The sequence below is a fragment of the Mercenaria mercenaria genome, chromosome 4 (genome assembly GCF_021730395.1).
Source record: "Mercenaria mercenaria strain notata chromosome 4, MADL_Memer_1, whole genome shotgun sequence".
Taxonomy (NCBI): domain Eukaryota; kingdom Metazoa; phylum Mollusca; class Bivalvia; order Venerida; family Veneridae; genus Mercenaria; species Mercenaria mercenaria.
In genome coordinates, this window is record NC_069364.1 from 76,454,927 (window position 1) to 76,477,598 (window position 22,672).

Below are 22,672 nucleotides of genomic sequence, written 5' to 3' on the forward strand. Positions count from 1 at the left end.
TGGACAAGCTGATGAACTGTAACGCTTCCCGATTGAGGCAGTGCCTTATTTCATATTATTTCTTTTTTCATACTATCACCCAGAAACTCCCTTTTCTCGCAATGCTCATGGCAACAGACAGAGTCAGAGATAAAAAAAAATCCAGAAAATGCTGTTAAAGAGGTTTTTATGTAAGAAAGCCTTGAACGATTTGTACCAGTCTGGTCTATGTATATATGATTGATGCTTAGCCATGAAGAAGACACTACTGTTAGAATGCTAACTGTAGTTATTCTTGTTATCATTTATTGCATGTTGTAACTGTAATATATTGTTAAAGTCTCATTTGATTACGTTCCTTTATTTATCTTGAGCACATCCTAAACTTGAACAACACTGATGCCTCCCATTAAGTATGAAAATAAACTCCATCAGGATGATCAAGCTAAGGCAACAGCACTGAACAAACTCCCCCCCCCCCCCCCCCAGTGTCGCCCACCTCCCTACCATAGAGCAAGTCAGTGCTGCAGTTTGCAGCCTTGAACATGTCTCGCCCTAGTTATCCTGCAAACTGAAGTTTTAACCTTTTTATGTCACCAAAGTTATTTTTAGTTTCTTCCACTCTAAATTTCTATCACTATATTCTTTCTCTTTTTGATTTTGACGCGCAAAACGTCTACGTTCCCGCAAGGGGTTTGACGTCAACGGTAGATAGATAGATAGATTTATGTGTAACAAAGTGTGTCTATGACCTCATTTAATTTTCCTAAAGTGAAATGTTTAGAGTTCAGTTATCAAAATCTATTTTTGAATATATGTTTTATATATAGATTACATCTTCTTTTTTTTATTGACACTACAGAAGAAATAGTTCAGAAAACCCTTGAACAAAATGAAGCACTTAAAAGAAATATTTAATGATTCTTTAGATGATTTAATCTTTAAAGGGGTTGCTGGCATTTTCAATATTTATATGTTTTAGTTTAGACAGCACTCTGTTTCTAGAGTGTAAGACATACTTAGTACACTGAATCGCGTTTAACCCTTTGCCTGCTGGCGGCAGTAATTCTGCCTTTGCGACCAGTGCAGACCAAGATCAGCCTGCACATCCGTGCAGTCTGATCATGGTCTGCACTGTTCGCTATTCAGTCAGTAAATTTTCAGTAAACACCCCTTCGAATAATAAATGGTATTGCCCAAATTGAATGATGGACCAGTCCATTATAGAAATTTAGCAGGCTAAGGGTTAACTGAATAGAAGTGCTTGAAAGCATTAGCAGACAAAAGTTACGAAAATATGATAACTCAGATAGGTACTTAAATTGTCCATCTGTCATTTTGTAGTATAACTGTATTATAATTGCATTATCAAAATAATAGGAAGTTAGCTGATCACTCTTCAAAACACTCTTCTAAATTCAACAGAAGTACCAGTTTTATGTAAAATAGGCGGCATTTAGGTACTTATTTTAGTACTAGAGTATCAACTTTGACAATATTTCTTTATGTGTAGCGACTTCAATACATGTTGCTTTCTTTTCCTAATTTTGAGTGTGATATACCTATCTTGAGAAATGTCCCTGTAATTTTATTTTATGTAAGGCAGGCTTATTCAGTTTTTAAACACTTGCTATTCGCAAACGCGCAATTTGCGTACCTACTACAGTGAACTATCAAATCTTGCGACATTGGTATCATTTCGCTATCTTCCCGCTCCCTTGGTTTTGTTTCGAGATCTGCATGTTTCAGGATTGAAAATATCAAGCACATATATATTTACATCATTGAAAATACATTTTAAAGTAGATCTAAAGCTATGTCTAGACTAGACACCATATTGATAGTAAAGGGATAGTTCTACGTCCCCTCCCCCTCCCCCACCCTTTTTTTTTTTATCTAATTCCATTTCGTAGAGATAAAAGCCAGTCTTTTCTAGAGATTTTCTACATATGCGGTGTTTTATGGACATTTTATTTATGTTGCCATGATCAGTAAATTCAAGTTGGTATTGCTATGTCGTGACATTTAAAGTGTGACCTACAAAATTATGTTTTATTAAAGGGAAACTTAGGAAAATAACATAATATAAAAACATACCGGTTTAAGTAATGACAAATTATTTGATCAGGACAGTATTCAAATTTATACTCTTGTTCACGAAAGTAGGCAGGCCCTTCACTGCATTATCAAATATCATAGTTCAGCTGTTTTGATGAGATCTACAATACAGAGTGTCACTTGTGTGCGTATGTGCACCTATTCCGCTCATTTTAAGTGGCTTACAACATTAATGAAGTAATCCAATCAACTGTACTGTTGTCTCTCTTCAAACAATAGGAGATATCACTCTTCTCTCTCAAGTATATTTGGTGTTAATACGTGTATTTTTACCCAAAGGTCGTTTTGTAAATTTTGACTATATGCAAAGTTACCGAGTCTACATTTTACCTAACGTCATGTTATTTGTTTGATACACTGAATTGAATCTGAGAGGGAACACGACCAAGCAACATTTTAGCAGACAGTATTGACATTTAAGGGAATGGGCCGGCATTAATTCTCCCACATTGAATATACACACGCATTGAATCCTACAAAACTAAGTTAAACCTTATCCTTTAGTGAGTATATTATACGCCCAATGCGTGCGTATACCCAATAGATGGGAACTAACGTGTGCAACACGCCGATATGCAATGAACATAACAACCAGAAGCAGCAACTGTAGTGATGCGCATGTGTTGCAACTTAATCTAATTATAGCATTTTATTGGTGTATAAAATTGCCCCTCATCCTAATACCGCCAGGGACATGGTCATGCAACGTCTTTTCGTATGCAGGACGTTCCAATTGATTCAATCGAATAAAAGAGGAAAGCTGTATAGATGAACTATGTGATGTTGCAAATCTTGTTTCTTTTGGGATTTTTAGCTCACCTGTCACAAAGTGACAAGGTGAGCTTTTGTGATCGCGCGGTGTCCGTCGTCCGTGCGTGCGTGCGTGCGTCCGTAAACTTTTGCTTGTGACCACTCTAGAGGTCACATTTTTCATGGGATCTTTATGAAAGTTGGTCAGAATGTTCATCTTGATGATATCTAGGTCAAGTTCGAAACTGGGTCACGTGCTGTCAAAAACTAGGTCAGTAGGTCTAAAAATAGAAAAACCTTGTGACCTCTCTAGAGGCCATATATTTCATAAGATCTTCATGAAAATTGGTCACAATGTTCACCTTGATGACATCTAGGTCAAGTTCGAAAGTGGGTCACTTGCCATCAAAAACTAGGTCAGTAGGTCTAAAAATAGAAAAACCTTGTGACCTCTCTAGAGGTCATATATTTCATAAGATCTTCATGAAAATTGGTCAGAACGTTCACCTTGATGATATCTAGGTCAAGTTCGAAAGTGGGTCACATGCCGTCAAAACTAGGTCAGTAGGTCAAATAATAGAAAAACCTTGTGACCTCTCTAAAGGCCATATTTTTCATGGGATCTGTATGAAAGTTGGTCTGAACGTTCATCTTGATGATATCTAGGTCAAGTTCGAAACTGGGTTACGTGCGGTCAAAAACTAGGTCAGTAGGTCTAAAAATAGAAAAACCTTGTGATCTCTCTAGAGGCCATATATTTCATGAGATCTTCATGAAAATTGGTCAGAATGTTCACCTTGATGAATCTAGGTCAGGTTCGAAAGTGGGTCACGTGCCGTCAAAAACTAGGTCAGTAGGTCAAATAATAGAAAAACCTTCTGACCTCTCTAGAGGCCATATTTTTAATGGGATCTGTATGAAAGTTGGTCTGAATGTTCATCTAGATGATATCTAGGTCAAGTTCGAAAGTGGGTCACGTGCCTTCAAAAACTAGGTCAGTAGGTCAAATAATAAAAAAAGCCTTATGACCTCTCTAAAGGCCATATTTTTCATTGGATCTGTATGAAAGTTGGTCTGAATGTTCGTCTTGATGATATCTAGATCAAGTTCGAAACTGGGTCAACTGCAGTCAAAAACTAGGTCAGTAGGTCTAAAATTATTAAAATCTTTTGACCTCTCTAGAGGCCATATTTTTCAATGGATCTTCATGAAAATTGATCTGAATGTTCACCTTGATGATATCTAGGTCAGTTTCGAAACTGGGTCACGTGCGGTAAAAAACTAGGCCAGTAGGTATAAAAATAGAAAAACCTTGTGACCTCTCTAGAGGCCATATTTTTCATGAGATTTCATGAAGATTAGTGAGAATGTTCACCTTGATGATATCTAGGTAAAGTTCAAAACAGGGTCACGTACCTTGGAAAACTAGGTCAATAGGTCAAATAATAGAAAACCTTGTGACCTCTCTAGAGACCATATTTTTCAATGGATTTTCATGAAAATTGGTCAGAATTTTTATCTTGATAATATCTAGGTCAGGTTCAAAACTGGGTCACATGAGCTCAAAAACTAGGTCGCTATGTCAAATAATAGAAAAAACGACGTCATACTCAAAATTGGGTCATGTGGGAAGAGGTGAGCGATTCAGGACCATCATGGTCCTCTTGTCTTATATGTTAGGGTCCTAGACAGTGACTTTCTTAAAATGAAATCTAAAGAAAAACTTAGCATTACAATTTCGACGTTTTACACATACATTACGAAATATCTTACCAGATTCTTGGCGCACAAATTATTGTGAAAGGATAATAGATATTTGTTGAATATGCAACTACTGTTTCAGCCAAAAGCCATTTGTGTCCTAGCAGCACTACCCAGGAAAGCCCCCCAAGTTCTTCAAAACTGTGCCAGAAGTTGTCCTCTTTTATAACACTTAATTTACACAAACGGGTAAGATGTCCTCATACTTAAATCCAAAAATAACCTTTATTTCCAATTGGGTTGGTCATGTGCATGTTAAAACAGATCAATTACAGACCCCGCCACTAATGTAATCATTCTCTGTGGCCGGCGAGCTGTTGTGAATATATGAAAATTCGACTCGTATTTAATCAGGGTAGTAAAACAGTTGCACTATTTAAAGGTGACTTAACTCGAACGAAATAAGTAAAAAAATCTAAAATGAAGTTTGACGAAATAACATCTTTGCTTGGAGAGTTTGGAAAACGGCAGAAAATCATATATTTTTTCTTTGTTTACCGGCGATATTTATGGGCATGCAGATGTTAGCAGCGGTGTTTACGCTGTCTATTCCTAAACACAGGTAAACTCTTCTGTAGTCATTTTATTTATTTAAATATATATAAAAGGAAAGGAGATACTTTGCATTTATTAGGGTAGTGTCTTGGTTAGGATGAAAGATTTCGCAGTTGGAACAATTACTTATGCTAAAAGCGAGCCCTTGTAAAGACTAATGTTTTCGCTAGAACAGCGTATTTTGTATAGCTTGGTGGTACATCTAGTTTTACGACAGATACATACTAAATTGGTGATATTCAAAAAAAAAAAAAAAATAAAAAAAAAAAACTGCATTGGCAATTCTTAATTAATTTCCTCCAGGTAATGTATTTAGGAGGGGAGGGGTTAAGTCTATAGTGTATCATTTGGGTCAAATGTATGCTAAATGCGTACCTCTGCATTCAAAATATACGATTATAAGTTTGCATGTACATAAAAATATACACGTGTACATAAACATGATTGTACGTGTCTTTACGTGAGTGTATATTGCGAAATGCACAAAACTAAGACCGACTTGCATTCTGCATTTCTAGCAGAAATGTACCCCATTTTTCAATAATCAATTGTTGTGAAAGTCTTTATTGCATGAAACTCGACCATATTTTTTCATTGTATACCAAAATGAGGTGACTTGAAAACAACAAAAACGTATGCAGTTTTGCGTGGCCGTACACGTCAAGTGCTATTAAAACTTTCTTTGAACACGCTAGCGGAGATAGTTCAAAAACAATTTAAGGCATAAATCATATCTGTCTGACGTTGCCTCATTTATCGCAGAAACTACAATTAAATAAGGAGGTATTGTCTAAGTACTGGTCCGTGGTATTTTACTTTGTATACATTTATTTCACTACCTGCTATAGAAATTATTATTACAGGCCTCCTATAAATCGCTGGCCCATAGCTTTGCACAATTTGATTTGATTTTATCATTAAAATGAACAAGAAATATCTTTAAAAATGATAGTCGGCGAATTGTAATAAGGAAAGAAGTTTATGAATTTTTCATCTAACATTCATCTTTCATCTAGCATTTTTCAAATTGCAAAACTAAACACCGCACTTTAACAATTTAAATGGTTCTCTTTTAATTTTTTCGCAAAGGTTTCGTAGGGTTGCAATTTTGTTTCGTTTATCCTTAGACGAATAATTACAACAGTAGTTTGATGAAGATTCATGAAGCGGTTCATGAGAAGAGGTCATTAAACGTATTTATATTTTTAGCTAAATTGATCCCTAACCCCATTTGTAACAAAATAGCAGGAGACCTTACAATATTGTTACACATCGAGTTTGATAAAAATCCATTACATTTTAGTGGTTAATGCGAAGAAATGCATATCTACTTTAGCTATAGTGGTCCCTAGTAGGGCCCAACTTCCTATATAAATAAATTTGGAAGAGGACCTGATAATGATGCTCAAGACCAAGTATGACAAAGATCCACCAAGCTGTTTATGAGACGCTGTATAAAGGCATTTCTAGTTTTAGCTCTAGCAGCCCCTAAAAGGGGTCAAATGTCCCAGCTGAACAAAGTTGGCTGCGGGCCTAATAAAGATGCTACAAATCAAGTTTGATTAGAATACATGAGAAAAAATCAATTAAAGGATTTTTTTATTTATTTCTAAAATAGGCCAACTGATCCCGCTTTAACAAATAGCATATTCGCTATTCATGAATCCTTGGACAATGACGTCACACCTATAAAAAAGTGAAGGTCAAGCAAAACATAGAAGCAAAGTTTGACCGTAGTCGTATCACATAGATAAACTGTATGCAGCGTACCTTCATATCAGTGTGATGAGATTCAGTCATTATATAGCATATATATAATAAAACAGATTTCAACTGAGTTCAATATTTGCATACCATGCTAAAGAAAAATATTCATGTATAATAAATCAGTTAAATAATATATAACAAATATATCAAAGCAAACAAGTACTCATTTTAATAATACTCATCTGAATACGTCACAAATGCAAGAAACATTTTCATATACAGACGACAATTGTAACAAGGAAAATCTTTTAATGTGCACTTCTCTACATAAAAGACTCTTATCACACCCTTATTCATGTGATACGCAGACCGTATTCAGCTCTTTCTTTAATTTGATATATGTTGTTATTTAAATAGGTTTTTATCATATTTATTAAACTTACTTATCATTTTGAGATATATCAATATTCTTGCTAAATATACTGAGCCAAAGTTAGCTTTAAAACTGTGAACAGCGTCGTTTAGGATAAACGCTTTGTCTACATTTCACTCAGCGTAGCACATTCAACAGAGTGAAATAAATTGACACTCTCGTCCAATCAGGCAGAGTGTTACATAAATCTTCCACTTTGATAAATTATCTATAATGCGTTATCAAGTAATTTGATTCGCAAACTGAAGTCACGTGGCATAGGTAACGAAAACGAAATTAGACGGCGTCGCCGAAAAACAAACAGACCGCGTGTTCACAAAACGTTTTCTGATCTCAACTGAGTTTGAGACTGAAATCTACGTAGCAAGTTTTACTAGAACTTCAAGATTAAATTCAAATTGAGATTGACCATCAATGCTGAATAGTCATTTGAAAATAGCCATTATCTAATTCTTATTATACAGTTTTAAGGCGGCATACAATTAAGACATAACTGACAAATATAATTGCATGATCAAACTGAACTGAGACTGTATATGTTTTGTGAACAAGAGACCAGGGTTATTATTTCACTTGAAATGAGCAAAATTTAGACTGCAATTGACTTTGTGTAAAATAACGTCATGACCCTAGGAAGACCTCGAAGGCACATGCAAAATGAAAAGGCTATAACTTGCAAACCACCATCCTTATTATATACTCTCTAATGATTTTTTGCAAAATATTGATGAAATATATTGCGTATATTCATTGCATTTTTTTTCACTGCATATTTTCTATATTTTCACCGCAGTGCATGAAACATATTTTCTATATTTTGACTGGTTTTCCGGAACTATTATAGTATATTTGGACTGTAACTTTTACTGTAATAGAATTCCGCTTTAGCCGGTGTTAGTAAGCGTAAGAGGTGTTGCACATTTCATTATCTTTCATGACAGACTCAATCAAACCGAGTCTGCTATTATGTTGCAGGTTTTAAGGATGTCATTTGAAGACAAGAATTCATATGGATAGTGAAGTTAACTATCTTAAATTAAAATGTGTGATTTACAATGATCACAACCCGCCTATGGTACATTCTGTCCCGTATGTATATAAGTACACGGTATTTTAACCATCCGCAAATGGACATAACTCGGGATACCGTTATTCCGTTCACACACAGACTCATTTCAGAGAACATAACAGTTGATATCAGGATTGTCGAACCACATTTTATTCACGTGTTCAGTAGTTAGTTAGGTGATTTCCATTTTAGCCACAAAACCTTTTTAGTATACATATATTCTTCAATCTTTTAGTTGTTTAAGAGTCTTACATGTGTCTGACCATCACATGTATAGTTGGGCACTGTTAACATGAATTAAACAAGACGTGGATTGAGCGCGAAACTATCGTATCTTGTTTTATATTTATATACATTTACAATAGCTGAACCTGTGCAAAACAACAAAATGGACATTGCGTTGCTCATACAGTACAGAACACTAGGCTTAATGATTTTAAATTGTTGATCTCATTTCTTTAATTAATATCTGAACTCTTTTATTAAGAACATTTTATGGGATGATAACATCTGCATTCTTTGATGATTATGAAGGTTTTGTTTATGCTGTCTTCAACGGTTAATATGTTTGGTTAATCAGCTATCTTATTTGCAATACTGTGACCTTTAAAAAGGGGATCATTGCAAAGCAATATGATATAATAATATTAATTACATCTTCCTTTTTCTAATGACAAATTGATTAATCAGGATAATATTCAAATTTATATTTTTGTTCGTATAACTGAACAGACTCTAATTTCATACTACTAGTATATTACAGCTCTTCGACAAGAGCTTCAGCATAGTGCGCGCATCCTAGATGGCATGTGATAGCAATGAACTACTCGGTTTATGCAATGTCGTAAGTCGATCAACAACGGTCGTTTTAATTAAATGAACCCCACCATGAGAAAACTAACATAATGCATTTGCGACCAGCATGGATCCGGACCAGCCTGCACATCCGCGCAGTCTGGTCAGGATCTATACCCCTATTGCAATTAGAGAAACCGTTAGCGAACAGTATGGATCCAGACCAGACTGCGCGAAGGTATTACAATAAAAATGGTGATAAGGTGCTTATTTGTTTATTGGAGTAAGGTTAGGTTGAATAAATCATTGTAGGGTCAACACAAAATACAGAATAAAATTTTATTTAAAGTCGGTATGTGTACATAACAAATAAACATTAACGATGTATCGCTATTGACCGATATATCAGGAGCAAGCCTCGGTTAAGAGTGACATCTTGGTCAGAATGGTATTGTGGTAACTCTAGTGTAGGTCTGACACATTGAATGGAATTTGTATTTGGTTAGGCTGGTGTTCATTTACATAAAATGATTATTCATTTCCTCCAGTGGGTGTTTCGGTGGGCAAGGGTTTATTCTATGGTGTACCATTTTGGTAGACTACATGATTTGCTACGTTCACATTTCAGAGTACACGCACATGTTAAAAATATGCATGCACGCATAAATAGATACGTTCATATATACAGCTGTTTGGTCCATGTACATGAATATACATTAAGATGCCCTCTGAACCAAACTATACAAGAATGAAGCGAAATGTAAACAATAAAAGCGTTCGAAGATTTTGTGGTCGTTATGTCAAATTGCAATCTGACTGAAGTACTTGATCTTCTAAACGAAGATCTGAGAACGACCCATTCACATACGTCTTCTGTATATTTTGGATTTCCAGCATTGCTATTTTTATTTTAACCAATGAGACGACTTGTTAGAATGTCAAAGAGTAAGAAAAATGTGCAGTTATTCCAGGGCTCGAACTCGGGACCCCTCGATTGCTAAGCAAGTGGCCAACCGACTGAGCTAACCGGCTATCTGACATATTCCGACATAAGAATTGTAAATATCAAAAGACAAGGCTACAGGTAATTTGCTAAATTTTGTAAGTTAAGCTCTGATTGGCTAGCGAAAGGGTCGTCAGAACGAGGCTATGAATAGGTCGTTCTCAGATCCTATGCGTAGCGTAATAGGAGATGTACTTTAGTCAGATTGGTCAAATTGTAACTAAAATGAACGGTATTTGGACACGCTAGAGGAGATAAGATAATAAATTATCTTCCATCACATGATTTAGAGTAGAAATTACAAATAATTAAGAAGGCGGTGTCTATTGAAGCGGTATCTTAATACTGGTTCTAGGTATCTTACTTTGTATATTTGTATTTCATTGCACTGCAACAGGAATGATTATTACACGACTTCGTATATAACGCTGTGTGTTCTTCATTGGTCTATACTTCAAGGGCAAAGTGAAAAAAAAGAGAAAAGCTTTGACATTTATTTCTGGAGTCAAAAATATCTACTGGTAATTTCTATTTTCGTATCTCCTATATTCTACCTAGAGGGAGGTTCAAAATGTCCCGATATAGTGTTTTTAATTATCAAGTTATTCATCGAAAAATTTGTATTCATGATGATAGATGTATTAGACCTGAAACTGAAAAAAAATGTCAATCTATGAGACTCTGTTTACCAGTTATAGCTAGATTCTATTCAAAATTTACATTTTGCATATCTGGTCGATATGCTGCGAGAGTCTCGACGTCAATCACATTTGTGTTATTAATAATTATTCAATATGTAATAATTCAGTATTTAAACTACTAGTATACACCATGACAAGTTGCATATATCCTTCTTCAACTTATCTGACGAAATAAATAAACAGGTTATTATTTGACATGAAATGAGTGCAATTTTCAGTGTATATGACTCTAGTATAAAGTAATATCACGACCTTTGCAACACCTCGACAGGTCATTATGGGGATTATACAAACACATCTTGGTACTTCTGTTGAGATACTACACGTTTTTATTTGCCGAATCCTTGAAAATGAAGGATGTTCAAACAGCAAATGCACTTTTATGTTAAATAAAAGGGATCAAAAGCTTAAATGTTCTGCTTCTTATTTGGTCATAGATTCTCTATGTACATAAAAGGATTTTAAAAAGGATCAATTTGTAACATACTTATCTTCCTAATGACACTAAATCAAAGTTAGCGGACAGAATAGTGCAGCCTATTAATTTTTATAGGCAATATTACCGCCATTCATCAAGACATTTTGACACTCTGGTAACAGTGGCATTCTTATTCAATCTTGTTTTCTTTTTATCGCATTTGTACTAATTTTTAGATTGTTCAGTGATCGCCTCACACTTTAGGTACATATTCGAAATAACTCATATATGAAGATAAGAATAAGGGCCATCTTAAATAAAGCATATATTTCAATCTGACTCATGAGATTTTACTCTAAATGGAAATGGAACCATGTAGAGGTCATAAGAACACATGCCCTCTGTGGTCGAGTGGTTCGAATCATCTAACCCTTCATCGCTATGGGTTTGAACCCCACTTTGGTGAAGAGTTCTTTCATGTGAAGAAGCCTGGCTTACGGAAGGGCGGGAGAGGCATTTGCGGTCTTCCTCATCCAACGCTAGAAAGTCGATATACGTGTAGAATTGCGTCGATACGAACTAAAAACAAACAACAGAAACACCTACCCTAGGTACACTGTCATACAGGTAAGTATATTAAATGGTTTATAGGTAATAAATTATATACTTTACGGGCAAAATCACATTGTCTTTGAAGGTCCTGTGTGGTTCAAACCGCATATGATCTGGGTAGTGGTGCAACTTTCATATAAATCGGAAAACGAAATGAAACTATTAATCATTATTTTGTTTTCTGTTTAACTGAAATTGGCCCGTATTCCGCAGTAATCAGAGACAGGTATTTATTCATGTACTGTCCTATAAGCTAGCTTTTTTCGAGGGTATAACTTTGTAATATTATAATACTAGTCTCTGTTTGGCATGCATGATTGCTACTTAAGCAAGAAGATTCTGTTTACATTAAAATGTCGTATAAAGTGGAAAATGTGTGTCTTTCACCTATTTCAAATTTTCTAAAATGAAGAGTAAATAGTTTTTTGAATACGTATTTTTTTCTATAATTATTTATTTATGTATATATTGACAGTTTAACGATAGTTTAGAAATTGTACCTTTTAACAAAACTTTAGGATAGCAATAAATCAAGAAATAATTAACAAATAATCAAGGCCTTCGAGTGGTTTATCGTCTGATTTACCACGGTTCAGAGTTCAGATGCGTAGGAATTGTACAACGAGGGCGTTAGCCCGAGTGGTTAAATACTGAAGCATCTGAACGAAATTTTTAAATATAATTTATGTTCATTACGAAATATGTGGCAGCCACTTTTTAAACAAAGGCATTATGAGCCTTTAATGTATTTCGTTAAGTTTTTTGACCACTGTCGGTTTCTAATGTTTGACACGAATTAGCAGACAAGTAGTGAATACACTCAGGTAGGGTTTTGTAATGTAACGGTTTTATAACTGTATTAACGGAATGATTTCCAAGAAGTTCATATGATAAAAAGCATGTCACTAGGTCTTTAAAACATCATTCTGTAGTCACCTAGAAATATATTGTATTAAAGCGACAAATTGTATAATTTATAGATGTTAATATCCTTTTATTTCTAAATTATAAGTGTGGTACTTGTCCCTGTAATGTTTTTGTATATAAGGTAGGCTAATATAGTTTACTAAACACTTTTTCTTTCGCATACATAAAACTATTCAATATGCGTAATCGTATTTACACTCCTTTTTGTCGCCTGAAGTCGCAATGACCTGAGTGTGAATCAAACTGCATCTTGATTTATATTTTAAATTGAATGTGGTTTAAAACAAGGTAAAATTATCGAGCATTGGCGGAAAAATCATTTCATACCGTTTATAACCATAACATTGTCGTTTGTGACCTTGGTTTCCCTCCACTATTTTCCCTTTCTTTCCATCCAGAAGAAGTTTTGTTTCAAAACATGTGTTTCGTGATTGAAAATACATTATAAGGTTAATGTATTTGCAGCTCATGTACCACAATGTCATTTGAGCAACGTTTTTCTTTGCCATCAACATCTCAAATCAGACGCCTTTTAGATTCAAAGCCATTACTGGTTAAGACATTTCTGCAAAAATATATGAGAGCAAAAACAACAAACTGGCCACTGCAGTGAGGGCATTACATGCAAATACATATTTAACCCATAAAACAATATCTATCATCTTATGTAAACAAGGGGATATTAACATTTATATTTAATGGTGTTTTTAAACATTTTTATGTATTTTGTAATACTAGTTTTGCAATACCGTGAGATGTAAAATGTACTACGAAATCATGTTTTATGAAAGGGAAACTTTGGAAAAATTACCTTTTTTTTCGTGGTGAAAAATTGTTTTATTCATGCACATATCAAAATTTATAATCTTGTTGACTTACAGTTAAAATTAGGCAGACCGTACACAAAACAAGCAATTTATATCATAGCTATTTGATAACATCTTCAGTACAGAGTGTTACTTAGGTGATCTTAATCACCTCATTTTAAGTGATTTACAACACTAATGAAGTAGTCTGTACAAGCATTGATATAATCCAAATTCACCCTTGTAGATCATTTTTCTCCCTACAGGAGTTTTGTCAACAGTATTTTGACGTTATCACACGTATTTTTTGAAGATTGGTTGGTGTTTTTGTTATTTGCTTTGGTACATTGAGTCAAATCTATAAGAAGATCCGTTAGTAACATTAATCACAATCAAATAACGATAGCTTAGTGGTAGTGCGTCTGCTTCGAGTGCGGGAGGTCGTGGGTTCGATCCCCGGCCGCGTCATACCAAAGACGTGAAAAAGGTACCAGAAGCTCCCTTGCTTGGCGCTCAGCATTAAAAGGGAAACTGGCGTCTTCTCTTATACCCTCGTGGCGATGGATTCCATCAGGGAGTGATTAATATAAGTTGTAGAACTTGCTTCAGTCGACCTAAAATAAATTATGTATAAACTAAATAACATTGTAGAGTATATAATTGAGTCTGCTAGTAAGGGAATGTGAAACACGCATATACACCATCAATATAACAATACGTAAAAATGGTAAAGATAAAGTTTCTTGGTTAACGAGGGTAGAATAATGCTGCTGGAAGCAAGACTCTCTCAGCACTGAACCAGCCGAAACATGATCGCTTGCGTTGTAGTCAAGTGCGCCACTGACTGCCTACGTAGATGCACAAAACCAATATCCTGATGAAGAAACTTGTAGAACATGCGTTGCAATTTCACAGCGGTTGAGTTGTGAATAAAATTGTTCCTTCAAGGAAGCCGATACCTAAATTCCTTCGTGCCCGAGTCATGCAATGTCTTTTCATACGCAGGAAGTTCCTGTAGAGTCATTTGTGTTTAAGTGATTAGCTGAATTATTTTAATCTATTTAAATTGTAAACTTGGTTTCTATTGGGACGTGTCTAGTATGTTTTCGGGCCTTGGGCAGTAACTTTTAAAAGAATAATAGATATCCGTTGACTACGCAGGTTCTGTTACAGCCACAATCATTGAACAACTGTCCATTTGTCTCGAAATACATAGGAAACGTCTCGAGTACTTTAAGCTGTATAGGAAATTGACCTCTTTTATCACACTTACATGACTCAAGTAAGTAAGATGTGCTCCTACTTAAATACATATATAATCAGGTTGGTCACGTGCGCGGGTAGGTATCAAAGTATCAGTGAAAGACACCACTAGTACTGTAAAATGCTAAGCATACCTACTAGTTATTCATTTGTGAATATATGCAAATTAGACGTATAATTTAATTAACACCGAGGTAGTAAAAGCGTTTCACTGCATTATGTACGTTAATTAAAGGTGACCCGGGGGTTTCGTACAGGTCAAACATAAATTATAAATACGGAATTTGCTTAAGTTTGAAACAAGTGGAATTATTTATTGGGAATTGAAACTTAAAAGAAGTAAGTGGAATAAATCTAAAATGAATTTTGACGAAATAGCATCTTTGCTCGGCGAGTTTGGAAAATACCAGAAAATCTTATATTTTTTGGTTTGTTTACCGGCGATATTTAGTGGCTTGCAGATGTTATCATCGGTGTTCACATTATCTATTCCTAAACACAGGTAAATGTTTATATATTCGTTATTTCAAATCAGTTTATTAAAGGTATTCTAATATATTATATGTAAGATAAGAAGATGGAAGCTTTGACTAGGACGACACGTTTCCCAGCAGGGCCAGTAGCCTACGCTGATGCTTTGGTCACAACTTTGTATTTTGTCAAGCTTGGTGATACATCCAGTTAAGGACTGATACATTGGTTGGTATCTTACTTGGTTAGGTTGTTGACATTAAAAGTAGGAACTGCATTAGAGATGAGATCCATTTTATAAAAATGACAATTCATATCATGTTAAATCTGGTGTGTATTTCGTGGGTCTAATACCTGTTTTGCATGTGCACATAGCAAAATATACATGCACGTTTATGAGTACGGGTATAGATATATGCGACTGTACGTGTACGCGTTTTATACGTGCATGTATATTTCAAGATGTATACCATTTTGATCGGCTTTACATCTTACAAACAGGCCCAGCTTTCTATCATACATAGCTATTGTTTTTATGTATTTAAACATACAAATGCCCATCTTCCACCAGAAAGGTTCCTTTCATGTTTCAATAATCAGTTATGGTGTAAGCCGTTACAACATATAACTTGGCCGCTTTTATGTACGAAAATGGGGAGAAATGAAAACAATAAAAACGTACAAAGATTTTGTGGTCGCACACGTCAAATTGTAAGTAAAACTAATGCTATTTGGACACGCTAGATGTGACAAGACGTTGATGAAAGTTCAGAAACTTAAAAGGCATACATTTTATGTATCTGCCGTTGTCCCATATACAGTAGACATTACAGTTTATTAAGGAAGTGGTATCTAAATATAGGTTGGAAGTATTAAATACTTTATATAGGGGTTTTCACTACACTGCTATAAAAATGATTATTACATGAACCCTAAGTTATCTGAAATTTTTTGTATATATTAAAATGATAAACGTAGACAGTGAATATCCATTTTTGTAAATATTCTTACAAATGAATGTAAAAGAATGTAAAAAGAAGCGTTTAACAACACATTACGGATATAATTTTTTTGTTTTGTTGAAAATATTAGTGACTTATTTTTACACATGGGGTCTCCATTAATAATTTTGATTTTCTTAAAGGGGCAAACTCTGGCAACTACAAAAATAACATCCGTATTTTGTGGGTAACTGCATCTACCAATACAAACAAGATGTTATTTTTTGTCTTTTTTGTTTTCTTTTTTTTTTAATGTTCATCAATCATTTATTCTTATGCGTCACTGCTACATACGCGAACTTAAAAAAAAAATATGTTGATTTTCTCATGGCGTGGCTCATTTATTTAACAACAGAAAATCGTCAGTAAGATTAATCTCATAAATGAAGGAAGATCAAAGTTTTTTTTCATACTACAATTTCCATAGCTTGCGCTTGCGCAGTTTCTTTTACTAGAGTAAATAAGGCAATTTGCTATAGAGCCTTCTTCAGGACACATAAAGTCCCTGTGCCAAGATCGGGGCCATGGTCGGGTCACGTCTGTACATACGCAAGCTCTCGACATTCCAGAGCGTAATAATAGTATAAAATGTGTGCGTCAAAATCGCTAGCGAAAATAACTTTAAGAGGTTATTCAAAACTTCAGTATTCAAAGATTTTCAACTCAGTTTTTAATTCTACTTATGTATGGCTTCATTGGGTCTCCTGAAGCAGTCTTACACCGTCCTCATTACGAATTTAGCGTTGTACACGTACACGACAAATCACGATTCTGGAAGCACATCCTGTTGTGTCAAATTCAAATCTGCACTTTCCTTGTGTTCTATTTTGAATAAGTGATTTAAGTTTTCACCGCAAAAAATACCTAACTAGCCTTCTTCTCGAACTGTCTATGTAAGTAAACATATTCAAGTCCTTAAAAGCAATATACATCTGTTATAGAAAATTGCTCGATTTTATCGCTTTCCTGCCTTTTACAACTGAAATCAAAGCCTTTGGAAGACTGGTGAAGGTGGGTTTTGACAAGTCTTGAACATTATATTCCAATGACTTAAATGCTTCTCATTCGCAGTTTAGATGAAACAGAGAATGACTGCATTTACAGATTTTCTGTTTACATGTAACATGACAGTTGTATAAGATAAATTTTATCAAACCTTTCAGAGGAAACATTTTATCTCAAAAAAAAAAAAAAAAAAAAAAAAAAAAAAAAAAAAAAAAAGAGATAGAGAGAAGCAAACAGATTAAAGATTGAGATAAAATCGTAGCAAAGACAGGCTAATAACCTATTTACGACACCTCTGCAAATGTTTTAATATCACCCTTACATTAAAAAATTTATTGCATTATTTAAAGCGCACTTATATATACTTGTTGAGCTATCAAATTGCATTAAGTAACAAATCAAACGCAAACATGTTTAAATATTACCACTCAATATAAACGTGTTTATTTTTTCCGCTGATAGATTAACATCTACATTTTATATACAAGTAGTAAAATCAATGTTGAAACCATACTTCGTTCTTCTGTATCAAATTACAAACGGGGGCCTCCGTGGCCGAGTGGTTAAAGTCGCTGACTTCAAATCACATGCCCTTCATCAATATGGATTCGAGCCTCACTCGGGGCGTTGGATTCTTTATATGAGGAAGCCATCCAGCTGGCTTACGGAAGGTCGGTGGTTCTACCAAGGTGCCCGCTCGTGATGAAATAATGCACGGAAGGACACCTGGGGTCTTCCTCCACCATCAAAGCTGGAAGGTCGCCATATGACCTAAAATTTCTTTTTAATTTGCAGATTTAATCATCGGTACTCTTTAAAATCTTTCTATTTGCCTACTCTTCGTCACTGTCTTCATTTTGTCGCGAGTTTTGCAGTTCATAATTATTCGCATGGTAAATAACTAAAATAAATGTAAAGTCTGGTAATAGTTTTTTAGTCCTACCAATCAGTTATAAAATGTTATCGAATTTCGTTTAGGTCTTTGCACCAAACATCCCTTGTTAGTGACTGACTTTACATACAGTATTATCCAGTCCAAGTACAATAATGGTCTCACTCCAAATCATATTATCAAAAACTATAGGCTTATTTTCACCCGAGGTCTTTTTACATAACGTATGTTTGAATGAATGCAGATGAAAACTCTTTCATCATTCTTTTTGAAAATAAAAACAACACCAACAACAACACCAACAAGAACAGCTGCAAAAAATTTGGTTATACTTTGACAACCGATTGAAGATTTTAGATATATGTTAGTCATCTCATACAAATGATAAATTCGCAACTTACTACATATATGGAAATTCGTAATGGTACAAACAGTTTTAGTTTTGGCACGATATCATATACTCTAACACGATCCGATTCATTTTCCTATTAAACAAAGAAGGCTGAAAACAGTGAATTATTATACAACAAATCACTGTTCTGACGTCACAATTATTACGTCATAGCGTCAAACGGCATAGCGGCGCGCTGGAAAAGAAACCAATTGAAAACGGGCAAATATTTACGCATGTTGCAGTCTCCCGCCGTTACGTATGTTAAGTCTACCGCCGTTACGTATATTGCAGTCTCCCGCCGTTACGTATGTTGCAGTCTCCCACCGTTACGTATGTTGCAGTCTCCCGCCGTTACTTATGTTGCAGTCTCCCACCGTTACGTATATTGCAGTCTCCCGCCGTTACGTATGTTGCAGTCTCCCACCGTTACGTATGTTGCAGTCTCCCGCCGTTACGTATGTTGCAGTCTCCCACCGTTACGTATGTTGCAGTCTCCCGCCGTTACGTATGTTGCAGTCTCCCACCGTTACGTATGTTGCAGTCTCCCACCGTTACGTATGTTGCAGTCTCCCACCGTTACGTATGTTGCAGTCTCCCGCCGTTACGTATGTTGCAGTCTCCCACCGTTACGTATGTTGCAGTCTCCCGCCGTTACGTATGTTGCAGTCTCCCGCCGTTACGTATGTTGCAGTCTCCCACCGTTACGTATGTTGCAGTCTCCCGCCGTTACGTATGTTGCAGTCTCCCGCCGTTACTTATGTTGCAGTCTCCCACCGTTACGTATATTGCAGTCTCCCGCCGTTACGTATGTTGCAGTCTCCCACCGTTACGTATGTTGCAGTCTCCCGCCGTTACGTATGTTGCAGTCTCCCACCGTTACGTATGTTGCAGTCTCTCGCCGTTACGCATGTTGCAGTCTCCCGTCGTTACGTATGTTGCAGTCTCTCGCCGTTACTCATGTTTCAGCCTCCCGCCGTTACTCATGCTGCAGTCTCCAACCGTTACGTATGTTGCGGTCTCCCGCCGTTACGTATGTTGCAGTCTCCCGCCGTTACGTATGCTGCAGTCTCTCGCCGTTACGCATGTTGCAGTCTCCCGCCGTTACGTATGTTGCAGTCTCCCGCCGTTACACATCACATGTTGCAGTCTCCCACGTTACGCATGTTGCAGTCTCCCGCCGTTACGTATGTTATCTCCAGCCGTTACGCATGTTGCAATCTACCGTCGATACGTATGTTGTCTCCCGCCGTTACGCATGTTGCAGTCTCCTGCCGTTATGTATGTTGCAGTCTCCCGCCGTTACGTATACTGTAGTCTCCCCCCGTTACGTATGTTGCAGTCTCCCGCCGTTACACATCACATGTTGCAGTCTCCCGCCGTTACGCATTGAAAATTTCTGCAAGGAGTCATGAAGCATATTCTGCTGTGTCGGATGCAGATCTAGGTTTTATTTTGGTCCATAATAAATATATGACTGCTGTTGCCACCACATAACAACAACAACAACAACAATAATAATAATAATAATAACGACTTGATTTATAGTGGATATCATATTTGGCTTTGCCAATTTACAAAGGAATCTACCTGTTCTAATTGCTTTCAGCTCTTTGCTCTTAGGTGACATCAATGTAGTGCAACCGTTTTCAACAATAGTCTTTACTCCTCCCTTATATTTTCCGATCGATTTCGTCATGTTGGTAAACAATATAACGTCAGTTTAGTGAATATCTTAACCATAAATTTAAACAAGGCTGTGAGGTGAATATGTAATTCAGTAAACTTTAAGCGTTAATCCGTACATTGACACTACATTGTATATGTTAATTACGTATTTTTTAAACACATGGACTTACTGATTGATAATTAAAACTTAACAAAATAAGTGAAGACTCTATTAACTCAAAATGAAATTTGACGAAATAACGTCGTTGCTTGGCGAGTTTGGAAAATACCAGAAAATCTTATATTTTTTGGTTTGTTTACCGGCGATATTAACTGGCATGCAGACGTTATCATCGGTGTTCACATTATCTATTCCTAGACACAGGTAAATCCTTCATTGTCTATTCATTTCTGCTACTTCATGGAGACTTGTATGTAATAATGCTTGAAACAGATTTTTAAGGGAAGTTTTGCATGTACGGGTATGACGGATTATATCATGGTATTTTATCAAAGAACTTTTGATGCTAGACTGTTTCCTACTTTTCAGACCGGCACCGTGTTTAGAATTGAAGTTGGTCAGGTTTGCAATTGATGATACGTAAAAATCCACCATTAAACTTCCCTCCAGTGGGGCATGGTAGGTCTGTTTGTTGGGATGGGATAAGTATGTGTGCTAGTACATGGTAGGTTTGTCTGTTTGGGTAGGGAAAGTTTGTGTTTCAGCGAAATGTTGGTTTTTGTGTTGAGGGAGGAGAGCTGTGTGTGTGTTGGGGGGGGGGGGGGGGGGGGTAGGTTTATGCTGGGGCGATGTAGGTTAGTGTGTGTTGGATGTGTTGTGTTTGAGGATTGGGTAGGGATAGGTTTGCTTGAGGGTGAGGTAGATTTGTGCTAAGGCGGAGTAGCTTTGTGCTGGGACAGGGTATATTTTTGTGTGTTTTGGTTAGGTAAAATTGCGTGTAGGGACGGGCTAGGTTTGGATAGGTCTGTTTTGTTTAGATATGTGGTACATAGCTTTCTATTACATCGTCATTTTGCACATGTACTTAAATGTAGTTTAAAGAGCCTTTCTTGATTTTTCATGATGTTTGTGGCGTAAGAGCGCATGAATCTGTCGCATTTACATATTGAAATGTGCGAAAATAGCCTACAACGTAAGAAAAATATGGCCTTTTTTGCGGCGAAAAATGTTAGACAGTAATAAAAAACTAAACGGGACACGCTGAAGCGAATAAGACATTAAACAGAGTTCAAAAACTTTAAAACGTGAATTATCAATGCAGAAATACAATTACAAAAAAAGTGTATCATAGTATGATAAGTGAGCGCGTGATATCGACAATGCTTTAATCTGGAAAGATTAATATGTCGTTTACCTTCCTGCTTTAATATAGTGTAGAAATTGCAATAAATTAAGGATTTAGAGTGTTTGCATTTCATAAATTTAAAGATTGGCTGTTTCTGTGTTCTGTGCTATACATCCGCGAACTTTGAAAAAAAAAATCGACGGCATCTCATCTTAGCAAATACAAACTTCAAAAGGAAAGTTGATTCCGTGTATAGATTGGTAGACAAGCTTTCAGATATCTATTTAAAATAAAATGTTATCGTAACTCCTCTTTTGTGTAAAATTGTGATGTTCTGACGCTAGAAATTTCGAACAATTCCCTTCGAGCTTGTTTGCTGCAACAACATTTCTGCCTTTGTTAGAGCGTTAGAAAAGGATATTCATTAAATATTAATGATTGATGAAGAAACATCTACCCACACATTACGGATGATAAATGCACTACTGGGGGTTTATTTTTGCGAGTCGTTGCTGCAATAAAGAAAATAGTAGATTTAAATAGCTTTTAATCACGGCAAATGCGGGTATCAACGCATTAAGGATGTGGCAAGGTTTTTTTTACAATATCTGAATTTTCAAGACTTTTCCTCTGCTTTAAAGGGTACTGTGGTCGAAACAATTTATAGATTCCAGTTGATTTATATCTTCTACGAATGGAATACAGCTGGTAATGTCACAGTGAACAGTCAGTATAATAATGTATTTGAATTTTTCACTGAGAAATAGCAAATAATTATTTATGTTATACTTATATAGAAATTCAATATTTAAACCACTTAAAAGAAGAATGTACCGAAAGGTTGGTACTATCCGGAGCATAGAAGATCAGGCGGCAATACGCCCTGCAACTGGAAAGTATACGTAAATATAATGGAGACGCCACAGCAATGTTCCTTAATCCGTGTTTAGTCTTCAAGTGATGCAAACGATTCGCAGAAAGAACTTGAACGATGTCATTACTGTGCCAAAACTGGTGCCGTTTTACTAAATTGATGACAT

At 35.8% G+C, this 22,672-nt stretch overlaps 1 protein-coding gene across 1 annotated transcript in view; it reads right to left on the reverse strand.

Moving 5' to 3' along the window:
* The window catches only part of LOC123552185 (arginine/serine-rich protein PNISR-like), a 151,134-nt gene that overhangs the window by 111,061 nt on the left and 17,401 nt on the right, over positions 1–22,672 (reverse strand). The gene's annotated exons all lie outside the window — the stretch shown is intronic.